This window comes from Saccoglossus kowalevskii, chromosome 13, assembly GCF_978046115.1.
Source record: "Saccoglossus kowalevskii chromosome 13, keSacKowa6.1, whole genome shotgun sequence".
Classification (NCBI taxonomy): Eukaryota; Metazoa; Hemichordata; class Enteropneusta; family Harrimaniidae; genus Saccoglossus; species Saccoglossus kowalevskii.
The window spans coordinates 1,743,998-1,764,269 of record NC_140653.1 but is presented as its reverse complement, the minus strand read 5'-3'; the positions used below and the strand labels follow the sequence as shown (position 1 = coordinate 1,764,269).

Below are 20,272 nucleotides of genomic sequence, written 5' to 3'. Positions count from 1 at the left end.
CACTACTTTTCAGAACTTTGCCGCAACTTTTCAGTACTTTGCCACACTTTTCAGTATTTTGCCAAAACATTGTCACAACTTTTCAGTACTTTGCCACACTTTTCAATACTTTGCCACACTTTTCAGTACTTTTCCACGACTTTCCCACAACTTTTCAGTACTTTGCCACACTTTTCAGCACTTTGCCACAACATTTCAGTACTTTGCCTCGACTTTGCCACAACTTTGCAGTACTTTGCCACCCTTTTCAGTACTTTGCAACTGCTTTTCAGTACTTTGCCACTAATTATCAGCACTTTGCCACAACTTTTCAGTAATTTGCCACACTTTTCAGCACTTTGCCACAACTTTTCTGTAATTTGCCACACTTTTCAGTACTTTGCCCCGACTTTGCCACAACTTTGCAGTACTTTGCCACCCTTTTCAGTACTTTGAAACTGCTTTTCAGTACTTTGCCACTAATTGTCAGCACTTTGCCACAACTTTTCCGTACTTTGCCACACTTTCCAGCACTTTGCCACTACTTTCAGTACTTTGCCACAACTTTCCAGTACTTTGCCACACTTTTCAGGACTTTGCCACTACTTTTCAGCATTTTGACAAAACTTTTCAGTACTTTGCCACACTTTTCAGTACTTTGCCACGACTTTGCCAAAACTTTTCAGTACTTTGCCACACTTTTCAGTACTTTGCCACTGCTTTTCAGTACTTTGCCACCATTTTTCAGCACTTTGCCCCAACTTTTCAGTACTGTGCCACACTTTTCAGCACTTTGCCACTACCTTTCAGTACATTGCCACTACTTTTCAGAACTTTGCCGCAACTTTTCAGTACTTTGCCACACTTTTCAGTATTTTGCCACAACATTGCCACAACTTTTCAGTACTTTGCCACACTTTTCAATACTTTGCCACACTTTTCAGTACTTTTCCACGACTTTCCCACAACTTTTCAGTACTTTGCCACACTTTTCAGCACTTTGCCACAACATTTCAGTACTTTGCCACTAATTTTCAGCACTTTGCCACAACTTTTCAGTACTTTGCCACACTTTTCAGCACTTTGCCACAACTTTTCTGTACTTTGCCACACTTTTCAGTACTTTGCCACGACTTTGCCAAAACTTTTCAGTACTTTGCCACACTTTTCAGTACTTTGCCACTGCTTTTCAGTACTTTGCCACTATTTTTCAGCACTTTGCCACAACTTTTCAGTACTTTGACACACTTTTCAGCACTTCGGCACTACCTTTCAGTACTTTGCCACTACTTTTCAGAACTTTGCCACAACTGTTCAGTACTTTGCCACACTTTTCAGTACTTTGCCACACTTTTCAGTACTTTTCCACGACTTTGCCACAACTTTTCAGTACTTTGCCACACTTTTCAGCACTTTGCCACAACATTTCAGTACTTTGCCGCGACTTTGCCACAACTTTGCAGTACTTTGCCACCATTTTCAGTACTTTGCAACTGCTTTTCAGTACTTTGCCACTAATTTTCAGCACTTTGCCACAACTTTTCAGTACTTTGCCACACATTTCAGTACTTTGCCCCAACTTTTCTGTAATTTGCCACACTTTTCAGTACTTTGCCCCGACTTTGCCACAACTTTGCAGTACTTTGCCACCCTTTTCAGTACTTTGCAACTGATTTTCAGTACTTTGCCACTAATTGTCAGCACTTTGCCACAACTTTTCCGTACTTTGCCACACTTTCCAGCACTTTGCCACTACTTTTCAGTACTTTGCCACAACTTTCCAGTACTTTGCCACACTTTTCAGGACTTTGCCACTACTTTTCAGCATTTTGACAAAACTTTTCAGTACTTTGCAACACTTTTCAGTACTTTGCCACGACTTTGTCAAAACTTTTCAGTACTTTGCCACACTTTTCAGTACTTTGCCACTGCTTTTCAGTACTTTGCCACTATTTTTCAACACTTTGCCCCAACTTTTCAGTACTGTGCCACACTTTTCAGCACTTTGCCACTACCTTTCAGTACATTGCCACTACTTTTCAGAACTTTGCCGCAACTTTTCAGTACTTTGCCACACTTTTCAGTATTTTGCCAAAACATTGTCACAACTTTTCAGTACTTTGCCACACTTTTCAATACTTTGCCACACTTTTCAGTACTTTTCCACGACTTTCCCACAACTTTTCAGTACTTTGCCACACTTTTCAGCACTTTGCCACAACATTTCAGTACTTTGCCTCGACTTTGCCACAACTTTGCAGTACTTTGCCACCCTTTTCAGTACTTTGCAACTGCTTTTCAGTACTTTGCCACTAATTTTCAGCACTTTGCCACAACTTTTCAGTAATTTGCCACACTTTTCAGCACTTTGCCACAACTTTTCTGTAATTTGCCACACTTTTCAGTACTTTGCCCCGACTATGCCACAACTTTGCAGTACTTTGCCACCCTTTTCAGTACTTTGCAACTGCTTTTCAGTACTTTGCCACTAATTGTCAGCACTTTGCCACAACTTTTCAGTACTTTGCCACACTTTCCAGCACTTTGCCACTACTTTTCAGTACTTTGCCACAACTTTCCAGTACTTTGCCACACTTTTCAGGACTTTGCCACTACTTTTCAGCATTTTGACAAAACTTTTCAATACTTTGCCACACTTTTCCGTACTTTGCCACGACATTGCCACAACTTTTCAGTACTTTGCCACACTTTTCAGCACTTTGCCACAACTTTTCTGTAATTTGCCACACTTTTCAGTACTTTGCCCCGACTTTGCCACAACTTTGCAGTACTTTGCCACCCTTTTCAGTACTTTGAAACTGCTTTTCAGTACTTTGCCACTAATTGTCAGCACTTTGCCACAACTTTTCCGTACTTTGCCACACTTTCCAGCACTTTGCCACTACTTTCAGTACTTTGCCACAACTTTCCAGTACTTTGCCACACTTTTCAGGACTTTGCCACTACTTTTCAGCATTTTGACAAAACTTTTCAGTACTTTGCCACACTTTTCAGTACTTTGCCACGACTTTGCCAAAACTTTTCAGTACTTTGCCACACTTTTCAGTACTTTGCCACTGCTTTTCAGTACTTTGCCACCATTTTTCAGCACTTTGCCCCAACTTTTCAGTACTGTGCCACACTTTTCAGCACTTTGCCACTACCTTTCAGTACATTGCCACTACTTTTCAGAACTTTGCCGCAACTTTTCAGTACTTTGCCACACTTTTCAGTATTTTGCCACAACATTGCCACAACTTTTCAGTACTTTGCCACACTTTTCAATACTTTGCCACACTTTTCAGTACTTTTCCACGACTTTCCCACAACTTTTCAGTACTTTGCCACACTTTTCAGCACTTTGCCACAACATTTCAGTACTTTGCCACTAATTTTCAGCACTTTGCCACAACTTTTCAGTACTTTGCCACACTTTTCAGCACTTTGCCACAACTTTTCTGTAATTTGCCACACTTTTCAGTACTTTGCCCCGACTATGCCACAACTTTGCAGTACTTTGCCACCCTTTTCAGTACTTTGCCACACTTTTCAGTACTTTTCCACGACTTTCCCATAACTTTTCAGTACTTTGCAACTGCTTTTCAGTACTTTGCCACTAATTTTCAGCACTTTGCCACAACTTTTCAGTACTTTGCCACACTTTTCAGTACTTTGCCACGACTTTGCCACAACTTTGCAGTACTTTGCCACCCTTTTCAGTACTTTGAAACTGCTTTTCAGTACTTTGCCACTAATTGTCAGCACTTTGCCACAACTTTTCCGTACTTTGCCACACTTTCCAGCACTTTGCCACTACTTTCAGTACTTTGCCACAACTTTCCAGTACTTTGCCACACTTTTCAGGACTTTGCCACTACTTTTCAGCATTTTGACAAAACTTTTCAGTACTTTGCCACACTTTTCAGTACTTTGCCACGACTTTGCCAAAACTTTTCAGTACTTTGCCACACTTTTCAGTACTTTGCCACTGCTTTTCAGTACTTTGCCACCATTTTTCAGCACTTTGCCCCAACTTTTCAGTACTGTGCCACACTTTTCAGCACTTTGCCACTACCTTTCAGTACATTGCCACTACTTTTCAGAACTTTGCCGCAACTTTTCAGTACTTTGCCACACTTTTCAGTATTTTGCCACAACATTGCCACAACTTTTCAGTACTTTGCCACACTTTTCAATACTTTGCCACACTTTTCAGTACTTTTCCACGACTTTCCCACAACTTTTCAGTACTTTGCCACACTTTTCAGCACTTTGCCACAACATTTCAGTACTTTGCCACTAATTTTCAGCACTTTGCCACAACTTTTCAGTACTTTGCCACACTTTTCAGCACTTTGCCACAACTTTTCTGTACTTTGCCACACTTTTCAGTACTTTGCCACGACTTTGCCAAAACTTTTCAGTACTTTGCCACACTTTTCAGTACTTTGCCACTGCTTTTCAGTACTTTGCCACTATTTTTCAGCACTTTGCCACAACTTTTCAGTACTTTGACACACTTTTCAGCACTTCGGCACTACCTTTCAGTACTTTGCCACTACTTTTCAGAACTTTGCCACAACTGTTCAGTACTTTGCCACACTTTTCAGTACTTTGCCACACTTTTCAGTACTTTTCCACGACTTTGCCACAACTTTTCAGTACTTTGCCACACTTTTCAGCACTTTGCCACAACATTTCAGTACTTTGCCGCGACTTTGCCACAACTTTGCAGTACTTTGCCACCATTTTCAGTACTTTGCAACTGCTTTTCAGTACTTTGCCACTAATTTTCAGCACTTTGCCACAACTTTTCAGTACTTTGCCACACATTTCAGTACTTTGCCCCAACTTTTCTGTAATTTGCCACACTTTTCAGTACTTTGCCCCGACTTTGCCACAACTTTGCAGTACTTTGCCACCCTTTTCAGTACTTTGCAACTGATTTTCAGTACTTTGCCACTAATTGTCAGCACTTTGCCACAACTTTTCCGTACTTTGCCACACTTTCCAGCACTTTGCCACTACTTTTCAGTACTTTGCCACAACTTTCCAGTACTTTGCCACACTTTTCAGGACTTTGCCACTACTTTTCAGCATTTTGACAAAACTTTTCAGTACTTTGCAACACTTTTCAGTACTTTGCCACGACTTTGTCAAAACTTTTCAGTACTTTGCCACACTTTTCAGTACTTTGCCACTGCTTTTCAGTACTTTGCCACTATTTTTCAACACTTTGCCCCAACTTTTCAGTACTGTGCCACACTTTTCAGCACTTTGCCACTACCTTTCAGTACATTGCCACTACTTTTCAGAACTTTGCCGCAACTTTTCAGTACTTTGCCACACTTTTCAGTATTTTGCCAAAACATTGTCACAACTTTTCAGTACTTTGCCACACTTTTCAATACTTTGCCACACTTTTCAGTACTTTTCCACGACTTTCCCACAACTTTTCAGTACTTTGCCACACTTTTCAGCACTTTGCCACAACATTTCAGTACTTTGCCTCGACTTTGCCACAACTTTGCAGTACTTTGCCACCCTTTTCAGTACTTTGCAACTGCTTTTCAGTACTTTGCCACTAATTTTCAGCACTTTGCCACAACTTTTCAGTAATTTGCCACACTTTTCAGCACTTTGCCACAACTTTTCTGTAATTTGCCACACTTTTCAGTACTTTGCCCCGACTATGCCACAACTTTGCAGTACTTTGCCACCCTTTTCAGTACTTTGCAACTGCTTTTCAGTACTTTGCCACTAATTGTCAGCACTTTGCCACAACTTTTCAGTACTTTGCCACACTTTCCAGCACTTTGCCACTACTTTTCAGTACTTTGCCACAACTTTCCAGTACTTTGCCACACTTTTCAGGACTTTGCCACTACTTTTCAGCATTTTGACAAAACTTTTCAATACTTTGCCACACTTTTCCGTACTTTGCCACGACATTGCCACAACTTTTCAGTACTTTGCCACACTTTTCAGCACTTTGCCACAACTTTTCTGTAATTTGCCACACTTTTCAGTACTTTGCCCCGACTTTGCCACAACTTTGCAGTACTTTGCCACCCTTTTCAGTACTTTGAAACTGCTTTTCAGTACTTTGCCACTAATTGTCAGCACTTTGCCACAACTTTTCCGTACTTTGCCACACTTTCCAGCACTTTGCCACTACTTTCAGTACTTTGCCACAACTTTCCAGTACTTTGCCACACTTTTCAGGACTTTGCCACTACTTTTCAGCATTTTGACAAAACTTTTCAGTACTTTGCCACACTTTTCAGTACTTTGCCACGACTTTGCCAAAACTTTTCAGTACTTTGCCACACTTTTCAGTACTTTGCCACTGCTTTTCAGTACTTTGCCACCATTTTTCAGCACTTTGCCCCAACTTTTCAGTACTGTGCCACACTTTTCAGCACTTTGCCACTACCTTTCAGTACATTGCCACTACTTTTCAGAACTTTGCCGCAACTTTTCAGTACTTTGCCACACTTTTCAGTATTTTGCCACAACATTGCCACAACTTTTCAGTACTTTGCCACACTTTTCAATACTTTGCCACACTTTTCAGTACTTTTCCACGACTTTCCCACAACTTTTCAGTACTTTGCCACACTTTTCAGCACTTTGCCACAACATTTCAGTACTTTGCCACTAATTTTCAGCACTTTGCCACAACTTTTCAGTACTTTGCCACACTTTTCAGCACTTTGCCACAACTTTTCTGTAATTTGCCACACTTTTCAGTACTTTGCCCCGACTATGCCACAACTTTGCAGTACTTTGCCACCCTTTTCAGTACTTTGCCACACTTTTCAGTACTTTTCCACGACTTTCCCATAACTTTTCAGTACTTTGCAACTGCTTTTCAGTACTTTGCCACTAATTTTCAGCACTTTGCCACAACTTTTCAGTACTTTGCCACACTTTTCAGTACTTTGCCACGACTTTGCCACAACTTTGCAGTACTTTGCCACCCTTTTCAGTACTTTGCCACTAATTGTCAGCACTTTGCCACAACTTTTCAGTACTTTGCCACACTTTTCAGCACTTTGCCACTACTTTTCAGTACTTTGCCACTACTTTTCAGCTCTTTGCCACGACTTTGCCACAACTTTTCAGTACTTTGCCACACTTTTCAGCACTTTGCCACTACTTTTCAGTACTTTGCCTCTATATTTCAGCACTTTGCCACAACTTTTCTGTACTTTGCCACACTTTTCAGTACATTGCCACAACTTTTCAGTACTTTGCAACACTTGTCAGTACTTTGCCACTACTTTTCACTACTTTGCCACTACTTTGCAGCACTTTGCCACAACTTTTCAGTACTTTGCCACACTTTTCAGTACATTGCCTCTACTTTTCAGCACTTTGCCACAACTTTTCACTACTTTGCTACACTTTTCAGTACTTTGCCACGACTTTGCCACAACTTTTCAGTACTTTTCCACACTTTTCAGTACTTTGCCACTGATTGTCAGTACTTTGCCACAACTTTGCAGCACTTTGCCACAACTTTTCAGTACTTTGCCACGCTTTTTCAGTACTGTGCCACAACTTTTCAGCAATTCGCCACCGCCTTTCAGTACTTTGCCACTACTTTTAAGCACTTTGCCACCACTTTTCAGTACTTTGCCACACTTGTCAGCACTTTGCCACTACTTTTCAGTTCTTTGCCACTACTTTTCAGCACTTTGCCACAACTTTTCAGTACTTTGCCACAATTTTAAGTACTTTGCCACGACTTTGCCACAACTTTTCAGTACTTTGCCACACTTTTCAGTACTTTGCCACGACTTTGTCACAACTTTTCAGTACTTGGCCACACTTTTCAGGACTTTGCCACTGCTTTTCAGTACATTGCCACTACTTTTCAGCACTTTGCCACAACTTTTCAGTACTTTGCCACACTTTTCAGTACTTTGCCTCGACATTGCCAAAACTTTTGAGTACATTGCCACACTTTTCAGGACTTTGCCACTAATTTTCAGCACTTTGCCACAACTTTTCAGTACTTTGCCACTACTTTTCACTACTTTGCCACTACTTTTCAGCACTTTGCCACAACGTTTCAGTAATTTGCCAAACTTTTCAGTACATTGCCTCTACTTTTCAGCACTTTGGCACAACTTTTCAGTACTTTGCCACACTTTTCAGTACTTTGCCACGACTTTGCCACAACTTTTCAGTACTTTTCCACACTTTTCAGTACTTTGCCACTGATTGTCAGTACTTTGCCACAACTTTGCAGCACTTTGCCACAACTTTTCAGTACTTTGCCACGCTTTTTCAGTACTTTGCCACAACTTTTCAGCAATTCGCCACCGCCTTTCAGTACTTTGCCACTAATTTTCAGCACTTTGCCACAACTTTTCAGTACTTTGCCACACTTTTCAGCACTTTGCCACTACTTTCCAGTTCTTTGCCACTACTTTTCAGCACTTTGCCACAACTTTTCAGTACTTTGCCACAATTTTACGTACTTTGCCACGACTGTGCCACAACTTTTCAGTACTTTGCCACACTTTTCAGTACTTTGCCACGACTTTGTCACAACGTTTCAGTACTTGGCCACACTTTTCAGGACTTTGCCACTGCTTTTCAGTACATTGCCACTACTTTACAGCACTTTGCCACAACTTTTCAGTACTTTGCCACACTTTTCAGTACTTTGCCTCAACATTGCCACAACTTTTGAGTACATTGCCACACTTTTCAGGACATTGCCACTAATTTTCAGCACTTTGCCACAACTTTTCAGTACTTTGCCACTACTTTTCATCACTTTGTCACACTTTTCAACACTTTGCCACTGCTTATCAGTACTTTGCAACTAATTTACAGCACTTTGCCACAACCTTTCAGTACTTTGCCACACTTTTCAGTATTTTGCCACGACTTTGCCACAACTTTCAGTACTTTGCCACCCTTTTCAGTACTTTGCCACTGCTTCTCAGTACTTTGCCACTACTTTTCAGTAGTTTGCCATTACCAGTTCTCGTCCGATCACTCAAGTTAAGCTGCATCGGGCGTGGTTAGTACTTGCATGGGAGACCGGCTGGGAATACCACGTGCAGTATGCTTATCAACATTGTCATTCCACCTTACATACCAAATTTTTCCAGTCATTTTTTGCCTAGCCGAAGCATTAAACGACATCCAATTCTGACGAATATTCAGCCTACTGCCAAACCATTGCAGAATACACCAGTTCTCGTCCGATCACTGAAGTTAAGCTTCATAGGGCGTGGTTAGTACTTGCATGGGAGACCGGTTGGGAATACCACGTGTAGTAGGCTCATAAAAATATTTATTCCGTAGTTCATACTAACTTTTTCCCGGAATTTTTTGCCTAGCTGAAGCATTAAATGTCATCCAATTCCGACGAATTTTCAGGGTACTGACAAACCATTGCAGAATACACCAGTTCTCGTCCGATCACTGAAGTTGAGCTCACCGGACGTGGTTATTACTTGCATGGCAGACCGGCTGAGAATATCACGTGTAGTAGGCTCATCAACATTTTTATTCCACATTACATACTAACTTTTTCCCATGATTGTTTGCCTAGCCGTATTATTAAATGACATCCAATTCCGACGAATATTCGGCCTAGTGCCAAACCATTGCAGAATACACCAGTTCTCGTCCGATCACTGAAGTTAAGCTGCATCGGGCGTGGTTAGTACTTGCATGGGAGACCGGCTGGGAATACCACGTATAGTAGGATCATTAACATTTTTATTCTACCGTACATTCTAACTTTTTCCAGGGATTGTTTGCCTAGCCGAAGCATTAAATGTCATCCAATTCCGACGAATTTTCAGCCTACTGACAAACCATTGCAGAATACACTAGTTCTCGTCTGATCACTGAAGTAAAGCCCACCGGACGTGGTTAGTACTTGCATGGGAGACCGGCAGAGAACACCACATGCAGTAGGCTCATCAACATTTTTATTCCACCGTACATACTAACTTTTTCGCTGGATTTTTTGCCTAGCCGAAGCATTGAACGACATCCAATTCCAACGAATATTCAGCCTACTGCCAACCCATTGCAGAATACACCAATTCTCTTCCGATCACTGAAGTTAAGTTGCATCGGGCGTGGTTATTACTTGCATGGGAGACCGGCTGGGAATACCATGTGCAGTAGGCTCATCAACATTTTTATTCCACATTACATACTAACATTTTCCCATGATTTTTTGCCTAGACGAAGCATTAAATGACATACAATTCGATCGAATATTCAGCCTACTGCCAAACCATTGCATGATACACCAGTTCACGTCCGATCGCTGAAGTTAAGCTGCATCGGGCGTGGTGAGTACTTGCATGCGAGACCGGCTGGGAATACCACGTGCATTAGGCTCATCAACATTTTTATTCCACCGTACATACTAACATTTTCGCGGGATTTTTTGCATAGCCGAAGCATAAACGACATCCAATTCCGACGAATATTCAGCCTACTGCCAAACCATTGCAGAATACACCAGTTCACGTCCGATCGCTGAAGTTAAGCTGCATCGGGCGTGGTGAGTACTTGCATGCGAGACCGGCTGGGAATACCACGTGCATTAGGCTCATCAACATTTTTATTCCACCGTACATACTAACATTTTCGCGGGATTTTTTGCATAGCCGAAGCATAAACGACATCCAATTCCGACGAATATTCAGCCTACTGCCAAACCATTGCAGAATACACCAGTTCTCATCCGATCACTGAAGTTAAGCTGCATCTGGCGTGGTTAGTACTTGTATGGGAGACCGGCTGGGAATACCACGTGCAGTCGGCTCATCAACATTTTTATTCCACATTACATACTAACTTTTACCCAAAATGGTTTTTTGCCTAGCCGTAGCATTAAATGACATCCAATTCCTTCGAATATTCAGCCTATTGCCAAACCATTGCAGAATACACCAGTTCTCGTCGCATCACTGAAGTTAAGCTGCATCGGGCGTGGTTAGTACTTGCATGGGAGATCGGTTTGGAATACCACGTGTAGTAGGCTTTTTAATATTTTGATTCCACCGTACATACCAACATTTTCCCGGTATTTTTTGCCTAGCCGAAGCGTTAAACGACATCCGATTCCGACGAATATTCAGCCTGCTGCCAAACCATTGCATAACACACGAATTCTCGTCCGATCACTGAAGTTAAGCTGCATCTGGCGTGGTTAGTACTTGCATGGGAGACCGGCTGGGAATACCACGTGCAGTAGGCTCATCAACATTTTTCTTCCACATTACATACTAACATTTTCCTATGATTTTTTGCCTAGCCGTAGCATGAAATGACATCCAATTCCGACGAATATTCAGCCTACTGCCAAACCCTTGCAGAATACACCAGTTCTCGTCCAATCACTGAAGTTAACCTGCATCGGGCGTGGTTAGTACTTGCATGGGAGACAGGCTGGGAATACCACGTGCATTAGGCTCATCAACATTTTTATTCCACCGTACATACTAACGTTTTCCCGGGATTTTTTGCCTAGCCGAAGTATTAAATTACATCCAATTCCGACGAATATTCAGCCTACTGCCAAACCATTGCAGAATACACCAGTTCTCGTCCGATCACTGAAGTTAAGCTGCATAGGGCGTGGTTAGTACTTGCATGGGAGACCGGCTGGGAATACCACATGCAGTAGGCTGGTGAACATTTTTATTCCACCGTACATACTAACTTTTCCCGGGATTTTTTGCCTAGCCGAAGTATTAAATTACATCCAATTCCGACGAATATTCAGCCTACTGCCAAACCATTGCAGAATACAGCAGTTCTCGTCCGATCACTGAAGTTAAGCTGCATCGGGCATGGTTAGGACTTGCACGGGAGACCGACCGGGAATACCACGTGCAGTAGGCCCATAAACATTTTTATTCCACATTACATTCTAAATTTTTCCCATGATTTTTTGCCTAGACGAAGTCATTAAATGACATACAATTCGAACGAATATTCAGCCTACTGCCAAACCATTGCAGAATACACCAGTTCTCGTCCGATCACTGAAGGTAAGCTGCATCGGGCGTGGTTGCATGGGAGACCGGCTTGGAATACCATGTGCATTAGGCTTATCAACATTTTTATTCCACCGTACATACCAACTTTTTCCCGGATTTTTTGCCTTACCGAAGCGTTAAACGACATGCAATTCTGACGAATATTCAGCCTACTGTCAAACCATTGCAGAACACACCAGTTCTTGTACGATCACTGAAGTTAAGCTGCATCGGGCGTGGTTAGTACTTGCATGGGAGACCGGCTGTGAATACCACGTGCAGTAGGCTCATCAACATTTTTATTCCACATTACATACTAACTTTTACCTATGATTTTTTGCCTAGCCGTAGCACTAAATGACATCCAATTCCTACGAATATTCAGCCTACTGCCAACCCATTCCAGAATTCATCAGTTCTCGTCCGATCACTGAAGTTAAGCTGCATCGGGCGTGGTTAGTACTTGCATGGGAGACCGGCTGGGAATACCACGTGCAGTAGGCTCATCAACATTATTATTCCACATTACATACTAACTTTTTCCCATGATTTTTTGCCTAGACGAAGCATTAAATGACATACAATTCGGACGAATATCCAGCCTACTGCCAAACCATTGCAGAATACACCAGTTCCCGTCCGATCACTGAAGTTAAGCTGCATCTGGCGTGGTTAGTACTTGCATGGGAGACCGGCTGGGAATACCACGTGCAGTAGGCTTATCAACATTTTTATTCCACCATATATACCAACATTTTCACTGGATTTTTTGCCTACCCGAAGCGTTAAACGACATCCAATTCTGACGAATACTCAGCCTACTGTCAAACCATTGCAGATCACACCAGTTCTTGTCCGATCACTGAAGTTAAGCTGCATCGGGCGTGGTTAGTTCTTGCACGCGAGACCGGCTGGGAATACCACGTGCATTAGGCTCATCAACATTTTTATTCCACCGTACATACTAACTTTTTCCCGGGATTTTTTGCCTAGCCAAAGTAATAAATTACATCCAATTCCAACGAATATCCAGCCTACTGCCAAACCATTGCAGAATACACCAGTTCTCGTCCGATCACTGAAGTTATGCCGCATCGGGCGTGGTCAGTACTTGCATGGGAGACCGGCTGGGAATACCACGTGCGGTAGGCTGATGAACATTTTTATTGCAGAATACACCAGTTCTCGTCCAATCACTGAAGTTAAGCTGCATCGGGCGTGGTTAGTACTTGCATGGAGACCGGCTGGGAATACCACGTGCATTAGGCTCATCAACATTTTTATTCTACCGTACATACTAACTTTTTCCCTGGATTTTTTGCCTAGCCGAAGTATTAAATTACATCCAATTCCGACGAATATCGAGCCTACTGCCAAACCATTGCAGAATACACCAGTTCTCGTCCGATCACTGAAGTTAAGCTGCATCGGGCCTGGTTAGTACTTGCATGGGAGACCGGCTGGGAATACCATGTGCAGTAGGCTTATCAACATTTTTATTCCACCGTACATACCAACTTTTTCCCGAGATATTTTGCCTTACCGAAGCGTTAAACGACATCCAATTCTGACGAATACTCAGCCTACTGTCAAACCATTGCAGAACACACCAGTTCTTGTCCGATCACTGAAGTTAAGCTGCATCGGGCATGGTTAGTACTTGCATGGGAGACAGGCTGGGAATACCACGTGCAGTAGGCTTATCAACATTTTTATTCCACATTACATACTAACTTTTTCCTATGATTTTTTCCCTAGCCGTACCATTAAATGACATCCAATTCCGACGAATATTCAGCCTACTGCCAAACCAATGCAGAATACACCAGTTCTCGTCCGATTACTGAAGTTAAGCTGCATCGGGCGTGGTTAGTACTTGCATGGGAGACCGGCTGGGAATACCACGTGCAGTAGGCTCATCAACATTATTATTCCACATTACATACTAACTTTTTCCCATGATTTTTTGCCTAGACGAAGCATTAAATGACATACAATTCGGACGAATATCCAGCCTACTGCCAAACCATTGCAGAATACACCAGTTCCCGTCCGATCACTGAAGTTAAGCTGCATCTGGCGTGGTTAGTACTTGCATGGGAGACCGGCTGGGAATACCACGTGCAGTAGGCTTATCAACATTTTTATTCCACCATATATACCAACATTTTCACTGGATTTTTTGCCTACCCGAAGCGTTAAACGACATCCAATTCTGACGAATACTCAGCCTACTGTCAAACCATTGCAGAACACACCAGTTCTTGTCCGATCACTGAAGTTAAGCTGCATCGGGCATGGTTAGTACTTGCATGGGAGACAGGCTGGGAATACCACGTGCATTAGGCTTATCAACATTTTTATTCCACATTACATACTAACGTTTGCCAATGATTTTTTACCCAGCCGTAGCATTAAATGACATCCAATTCCGACGAATATTCAGCCTACTGCAAAACTATTGCAGAATACACCAGTTCTCGTCGGATCACTGAAGTTAAGCTGCATCGGGCGTGGTTAGTACTAGCATGGGAGACCGGCTGGGAATACCACGTACAGTAGGCTCATCTACATTTTTATTCCACATTACATACTAACTTTTTCCTATGATTTTTTCCCTAGCCGTACCATTAAATGACATCCAATTCCGACGAATATTCAGCCTACTGCCAAACCAATGCAGAATACACCAGTTCTCGTCCGATTACTGAAGTTAAGCTGCATCGGGCGTGGTTAGTACTTGCATGGGAGACCGGCTGGGAATACCACGTGCATTAGGCTCATCAACATTATTATTCCACATTACATACTAACTTTTTCCCATGATTTTTTGCCTAGACGAAGCATTAAATGACATACAATTCGGACGAATATCCAGCCTACTGCCAAACCATTGCAGAATACACCAGTTCCCGTCCGATCACTGAAGTTAAGCTGCATCTGGCGTGGTTAGTACTTGCATGGGAGACCGGCTGGGAATACCACGTGCAGTAGGCTTATCAACATTTTTATTCCACCATATATACCAACATTTTCACTGGATTTTTTGCCTACCCGAAGCGTTAAACGACATCCAATTCTGACGAATACTCAGCCTACTGTCAAACCATTGCAGATCACACCAGTTCTTGTCCGATCACTGAAGTTAAGCTGCATCGGGCGTGGTTAGTTCTTGCACGCGAGACCGGCTGGGAATACCACGTGCATTAGGCTCATCAACATTTTTATTCCACCGTACATACTAACTTTTTCCCGGGATTTTTTGCCTAGCCAAAGTAATAAATTACATCCAATTCCAACGAATATCCAGCCTACTGCCAAACCATTGCAGAATACACCAGTTCTCGTCCGATCACTGAAGTTATGCCGCATCGGGCGTGGTCAGTACTTGCATGGGAGACCGGCTGGGAATACCACGTGCGGTAGGCTGATGAACATTTTTATTGCAGAATACACCAGTTCTCGTCCAATCACTGAAGTTAAGCTGCATCGGGCGTGGTTAGTACTTGCATGGAGACCGGCTGGGAATACCACGTGCATTAGGCTCATCAACATTTTTATTCTACCGTACATACTAACTTTTTCCCTGGATTTTTTGCCTAGCCGAAGTATTAAATTACATCCAATTCCGACGAATATCGAGCCTACTGCCAAACCATTGCAGAATACACCAGTTCTCGTCCGATCACTGAAGTTAAGCTGCATCGGGCCTGGTTAGTACTTGCATGGAAGACCGGCTGGGAATACCATGTGCAGTAGGCTTATCAACATTTTTATTCCACCGTACATACCAACTTTTTCCCGAGATATTTTGCCTTACCGAAGCGTTAAATGACATGCAATTCTGACGAATATTCAGCCTACTGTCAAACCATTGCAGAACACACCAGTTCTTGTCCGATCACTGAAGTTAAGCTGCATCGGGCATGGTTAGTACTTGCATGGGAGACAGGCTGGGAATACCACGTGCATTAGGCTTATCAACATTTTTATTCCACATTACATACTAACGTTTGCCAATGATTTTTTACCCAGCCGTAGCATTAAATGACATCCAATTCCGACGAATATTCAGCCTACTGCAAAACTATTGCAGAATACACCAGTTCTCGTCGGATCACTGAAGTTAAGCTGCATCGGGCGTGGTTAGTACTAGCATGGGAGACCGGCTGGGAATACCACGTACAGTAGGCTCATCTACATTTTTATTCCACATTACATACTAACTTTTTCCTATGATTTTTTCCCTAGCCGTACCATTAAATGACATCCAATTCCGACGAATATTCAGCCTACTGCCAAACCAATGCAGAATACACCAGTTCTCGTCCGATTACTGAAGTTAAGCTGCATCGGGCGTGGTTAGTACTTTCATGGGATACCGGCTGGGAATACCACGTGCATTAGGCTTATCAACATTTTTATTCCACATTACATACTAACTTTTGCCAATGATTTTTTACCCAGCCGTAGCATTAAATGACATCCAATTCCGACGAATATTTAGCCTACTGCCAAACCATTGCAGAATACACCAGTTCTCGTCTGATCAGCGAAGTTAAGCTAACCGGACGTGGTTAGTACTTGCATGGGAGACCGGCTAAGAATATCACGTGCAGTAGGCTTATCAGCATTTTTATTCCACCATACATACCATCTTTTTCCCGTGATTTTTTGTCTAGCCGAAGCATTAATTGAAATCCAATTCCGACAAATATTCAGCCTACTGCCAAACCATTGCAGAATACACCAGTTCTCGTCCGATCACTGAAGGTAAGCTGCATAGGGCGTGGTAGTACTTGCATGGGAGACCGGCTGGGAATACAACGTGCAGCAGGCTGATGAACATTTTTATTCCACCGTACATACTAACTTTTACCCGGGATTTTTTGCCTAGCCGAAGTATTAAATTACATCCAATTCCGACGAATATTCAGCCTACTGCCAAACCATTGCAGAATACACCAGTTCTCATCCGATCCCTGAAGTTAAGTTGCATCGGGCATGGTTAGGACTTGCACGGGAGACCGGCTGGGAATACCACGTGCAGTAGGCCCATCAACATATTTATTCCACATTACATTCTAAATTTTTCCCATGATTTTTTGCCTAGACGAAGCATTAAATGACATACAATTCGGACGAATATTCAGCCTACTGCCAAACCATTGCAGAATACACCAGTTCCCCTCCGATCACTGAAGTTAAGCTGCATCGGGCGTGGTTGCATGGGAGACCGGCCTGGAAGATCATGTGCATTAGGCTCATCAACATTGTTATTCCACCGTACATACTAAATTTTTCCCTGGATTTTTTGCCTAGCCGAAGCGTTAAACGACATGCAATTCTGACGAACATTCAGCCTACTGTCAAACCATTGCAGAACACACCAGTTCACGTTCCATCACTGAAGTTAAGCTGCATCGGGCGTGGTTAGTACTTGCATGGGAGACCGGCTGAGAATACCACGTGCAGTAGGCTCATCTATATTTTTATTCCACATTACATACTAACTTTTCCCCATGATTTTTTGCCTAGACGAAGCATTAAATGACCTACAATTCGGACGAATATTCAGCCTACTGCCAAACCATTGCAGAATACACCAGTTCTCTCCGATCACTGAAGTTAAGCTGCATCGGGCGTGGTTAGTACTTGCATGGGAGACAGGCTGGGAATACCACGTGCATTAGGCTCATCAACATTTTTATTCCACCGTACATACTAACGTTTTCCCGGGATTTTTTGCCTAGCCGTAGCAGTAAATGACATCCAATTCCGACGAATATTCAGACTACTGCCAAACCATTGCAGAATACACCAGTTCTCGTCCGATCACTGAAGTTAAGCTGCATCGGGCGTGGTTAGTACTTGCATGGGAGACCGGCTGGGAATACCACATGCAGTAGGCTTATCAACATTTTTATTCCACCATACATACCAAATTTTTCCCAGGATTTTTTGCCTAGCCAACGCGTTAAACCACAGGCAATTCTGACGAATATTCAACCTACTGTCAAACAATTGCAGAACACACCAGTTCTCGTCCGATCACTGAATTTAAGCTGCATCAGGCGTGGTTAGTACTTGCATGGGAGACCGGCTGAGAATATCACGTGCAGTAGGCTTATCAACATTTTTATTCCACCATACATACTATCTTTTTCCCGTGATTTTTTGTCTAGCCGAAGCATTAATTGAAATCCAACTCTGACAAATATTCAGCCTACTGCCAAACCATTGCAGAATACACCAGTTCTCGTTCGATCACTGACGTTAAGCTGCATAAGGCGTGGTTAGTACTTGCATGGGAGACCGGCTGGGAATACCACGTGCAGTAGGCTGATGAACATTTTTATTCCACCGTACATACTAACATTTTCCCGGGATTTTTTGCCTAGCCGAAGTATTAAATTACATCCAATTCCGACGAATATTCAGCCTACTGCCAAACCATTGCAGAATACACCAGTTCTCGTCCGATCACTGAAGTTAAGCTGCATCAGGCGTGGTTGCATGGGAGACCGGCCTGGAATACCATGTGCATTAGGCTCATCAACATTTTTATTCCACCGTACATACCAAATTTTTCCCGGGATATTTTGCCTAGCCGAAGCGTTAAACGACATGCAATTCTGACGAATATTCAGCCTACTGTCAAACCATTGCAGAACACACCAGTTCCCGTTCGATCACTGAATTTAAGCTGCATCGGGCGTGGTTAGTACTTTCATGGGAGACCGGCTGAGAATACCACGTGCAGTAGGTTCATCAACTTTTTTATACCACATTACATACTAACTTTTACCCATGATTTTTTGCCTAGCCGTAGCATTAAATGACATCCAATTCCGACGAATATTCAGCCTACTGCCAAACCATTGCAGAATACACCAGTTCTCGTCCGATCACTGAAGTTAAGCTGCATCGGGCGAGGTTAGTACTTGCATGTGAGACAGGCTGGGAATACCACGTGCATTAGGCTCATCAACATTTTTATTCCACCGTACATACTAACGTTTTCCCGGGATTTTTTGCCTTGCCGAAGTATTAAATTACATCAAATTCCGACGAATATTCAGTCTACTGCCAAACCATTGCAGAATACACCAGTTCTCGTCCGATCACTGAAGTTAAGCTGCATCGGGCGTGGTTGCATGGGAGACCGGCCTGGAATATCATGTGCATTAGGCTCATCAACATTTTTATTCCACCGTACATACCAAATTTTTCCCGGGATTTTTTGCCTAGCCGAAGCGTTAAACGACATGCAATTCTGACGAATATTCAGCCTACTGTCAAACCATTGCAGAGCACACCAGTTCTTGTCCGATCACTGAAGTAAGCTCCATCGGGCATGCTTAGTACTTGCATGGGAGACCGGCTGGGAATACCACGTGCAGTAGGCTCATCAACATTTTTATTCCACATTACATACTAACTTTTACCCAAAATTGTTTTTTGCCTAGCCGTAGCATTAAATGACATCCAATTCCGTCGAATATTCAGCCTATTGCCAAACCATTGCAGAATACACCAGTTCTCATCGCATCACTGAAGTTAAGCTGCATCGGGCGTTTTTAGTACTTGCCTGGGAGACCAGCTGGGAATACCACGTGCAGTAGGCTGATGAACATTTTTATTGCAGAATACACCAGTTCTCGTCCGATCACTGAAGTTAAGCCGCATCGGGCATGGTTAGTTCTTGCACGGGAGACCGGCTGGGAATACCACGTGCAGTAGGCTCATCAACATTTTTATTCCACATTTCATACTAACTTTTGTCCATGATTTTTTGCCTAGACGAAGCATTAAATGACATACAATTCGGACGAATATTCAGCCTGCTGCCAAACCATTGCAGAATACACCAGTTCTCGTCCGATCACTGAAGTTAAGCTGCATCGGGCGTGGTTAGTACTTGCATGGGAAAACGGCTGGGAATACCATGTGCAGTAGGCTTATCAACATTTTTATTCCACCGCACATACCAACTTTTTCCCGGGATTTTTTGCCTTGCCGAAGCGTTAAACGACATGCAATTCTGACGAATATTCAGCCTACTGTCAAACCATTGCAGAACACACCAGTTCCTGTCCGATCACTGAAGTTAAGCTCCATCGGACGTGGTTAGTACTTGCATGGGAAACCGGCTGGGAATACCATGTGCAGTAGGCTTATCAACATTTTTATTCCACCGTACATACCAAATTTTTCCCGGGATTTTTTGCCGAGCCAACGCGTTAAACCACAGGCAA

The 20,272-nt window shown here is 42.8% G+C and overlaps 40 pseudogenes; all 40 read left to right on the top strand.

Moving 5' to 3' along the window:
• Window positions 1–9,167: 9,167 nt before the first annotated feature.
• LOC146734919 (5S ribosomal RNA) lies at window positions 9,168–9,287 on the top strand (annotated as a pseudogene).
• Window positions 9,288–9,598: 311 nt separating this feature from the next.
• On the top strand, window positions 9,599–9,718 carry LOC146734918 (5S ribosomal RNA; annotated as a pseudogene).
• Window positions 9,719–10,029: 311 nt separating this feature from the next.
• LOC146734917 (5S ribosomal RNA) lies at window positions 10,030–10,149 on the top strand (annotated as a pseudogene).
• A 96-nt stretch (window positions 10,150–10,245) lies between these two features.
• LOC146734916 (5S ribosomal RNA) lies at window positions 10,246–10,365 on the top strand (annotated as a pseudogene).
• A 95-nt stretch (window positions 10,366–10,460) lies between these two features.
• On the top strand, window positions 10,461–10,580 carry LOC146734915 (5S ribosomal RNA; annotated as a pseudogene).
• A 95-nt stretch (window positions 10,581–10,675) lies between these two features.
• Window positions 10,676–10,795, top strand: LOC146734914 (5S ribosomal RNA; annotated as a pseudogene).
• A 99-nt stretch (window positions 10,796–10,894) lies between these two features.
• On the top strand, window positions 10,895–11,014 carry LOC146734913 (5S ribosomal RNA; annotated as a pseudogene).
• A 96-nt stretch (window positions 11,015–11,110) lies between these two features.
• On the top strand, window positions 11,111–11,230 carry LOC146734912 (5S ribosomal RNA; annotated as a pseudogene).
• A 96-nt stretch (window positions 11,231–11,326) lies between these two features.
• Window positions 11,327–11,446, top strand: LOC146734911 (5S ribosomal RNA; annotated as a pseudogene).
• A 96-nt stretch (window positions 11,447–11,542) lies between these two features.
• Window positions 11,543–11,662, top strand: LOC146734910 (5S ribosomal RNA; annotated as a pseudogene).
• A 95-nt stretch (window positions 11,663–11,757) lies between these two features.
• LOC146734909 (5S ribosomal RNA) lies at window positions 11,758–11,877 on the top strand (annotated as a pseudogene).
• Window positions 11,878–12,182: 305 nt separating this feature from the next.
• Window positions 12,183–12,302, top strand: LOC146734908 (5S ribosomal RNA; annotated as a pseudogene).
• A 96-nt stretch (window positions 12,303–12,398) lies between these two features.
• On the top strand, window positions 12,399–12,518 carry LOC146734907 (5S ribosomal RNA; annotated as a pseudogene).
• A 96-nt stretch (window positions 12,519–12,614) lies between these two features.
• Window positions 12,615–12,734, top strand: LOC146734906 (5S ribosomal RNA; annotated as a pseudogene).
• A 312-nt stretch (window positions 12,735–13,046) lies between these two features.
• On the top strand, window positions 13,047–13,166 carry LOC146734905 (5S ribosomal RNA; annotated as a pseudogene).
• A 213-nt stretch (window positions 13,167–13,379) lies between these two features.
• LOC146734904 (5S ribosomal RNA) lies at window positions 13,380–13,499 on the top strand (annotated as a pseudogene).
• A 96-nt stretch (window positions 13,500–13,595) lies between these two features.
• Window positions 13,596–13,715, top strand: LOC146734903 (5S ribosomal RNA; annotated as a pseudogene).
• A 96-nt stretch (window positions 13,716–13,811) lies between these two features.
• LOC146734902 (5S ribosomal RNA) lies at window positions 13,812–13,931 on the top strand (annotated as a pseudogene).
• Window positions 13,932–14,027: 96 nt separating this feature from the next.
• On the top strand, window positions 14,028–14,147 carry LOC146734901 (5S ribosomal RNA; annotated as a pseudogene).
• Window positions 14,148–14,243: 96 nt separating this feature from the next.
• Window positions 14,244–14,363, top strand: LOC146734900 (5S ribosomal RNA; annotated as a pseudogene).
• Window positions 14,364–14,459: 96 nt separating this feature from the next.
• Window positions 14,460–14,579, top strand: LOC146734899 (5S ribosomal RNA; annotated as a pseudogene).
• A 96-nt stretch (window positions 14,580–14,675) lies between these two features.
• Window positions 14,676–14,795, top strand: LOC146734898 (5S ribosomal RNA; annotated as a pseudogene).
• Window positions 14,796–14,891: 96 nt separating this feature from the next.
• Window positions 14,892–15,011, top strand: LOC146734897 (5S ribosomal RNA; annotated as a pseudogene).
• A 312-nt stretch (window positions 15,012–15,323) lies between these two features.
• On the top strand, window positions 15,324–15,443 carry LOC146734896 (5S ribosomal RNA; annotated as a pseudogene).
• Window positions 15,444–15,656: 213 nt separating this feature from the next.
• On the top strand, window positions 15,657–15,776 carry LOC146734895 (5S ribosomal RNA; annotated as a pseudogene).
• Window positions 15,777–15,872: 96 nt separating this feature from the next.
• LOC146734894 (5S ribosomal RNA) lies at window positions 15,873–15,992 on the top strand (annotated as a pseudogene).
• A 96-nt stretch (window positions 15,993–16,088) lies between these two features.
• Window positions 16,089–16,208, top strand: LOC146734893 (5S ribosomal RNA; annotated as a pseudogene).
• Window positions 16,209–16,304: 96 nt separating this feature from the next.
• LOC146734892 (5S ribosomal RNA) lies at window positions 16,305–16,424 on the top strand (annotated as a pseudogene).
• Window positions 16,425–16,735: 311 nt separating this feature from the next.
• Window positions 16,736–16,854, top strand: LOC146734891 (5S ribosomal RNA; annotated as a pseudogene).
• Window positions 16,855–16,950: 96 nt separating this feature from the next.
• Window positions 16,951–17,070, top strand: LOC146734890 (5S ribosomal RNA; annotated as a pseudogene).
• Window positions 17,071–17,375: 305 nt separating this feature from the next.
• On the top strand, window positions 17,376–17,495 carry LOC146734889 (5S ribosomal RNA; annotated as a pseudogene).
• Window positions 17,496–17,591: 96 nt separating this feature from the next.
• Window positions 17,592–17,710, top strand: LOC146734888 (5S ribosomal RNA; annotated as a pseudogene).
• A 96-nt stretch (window positions 17,711–17,806) lies between these two features.
• On the top strand, window positions 17,807–17,926 carry LOC146734887 (5S ribosomal RNA; annotated as a pseudogene).
• A 96-nt stretch (window positions 17,927–18,022) lies between these two features.
• LOC146734886 (5S ribosomal RNA) lies at window positions 18,023–18,142 on the top strand (annotated as a pseudogene).
• Window positions 18,143–18,238: 96 nt separating this feature from the next.
• Window positions 18,239–18,358, top strand: LOC146734885 (5S ribosomal RNA; annotated as a pseudogene).
• A 305-nt stretch (window positions 18,359–18,663) lies between these two features.
• LOC146734884 (5S ribosomal RNA) lies at window positions 18,664–18,783 on the top strand (annotated as a pseudogene).
• Window positions 18,784–18,879: 96 nt separating this feature from the next.
• On the top strand, window positions 18,880–18,999 carry LOC146734883 (5S ribosomal RNA; annotated as a pseudogene).
• A 523-nt stretch (window positions 19,000–19,522) lies between these two features.
• Window positions 19,523–19,642, top strand: LOC146734882 (5S ribosomal RNA; annotated as a pseudogene).
• A 214-nt stretch (window positions 19,643–19,856) lies between these two features.
• Window positions 19,857–19,976, top strand: LOC146734881 (5S ribosomal RNA; annotated as a pseudogene).
• Window positions 19,977–20,072: 96 nt separating this feature from the next.
• On the top strand, window positions 20,073–20,192 carry LOC146734880 (5S ribosomal RNA; annotated as a pseudogene).
• Window positions 20,193–20,272: the final 80 nt, after the last annotated feature.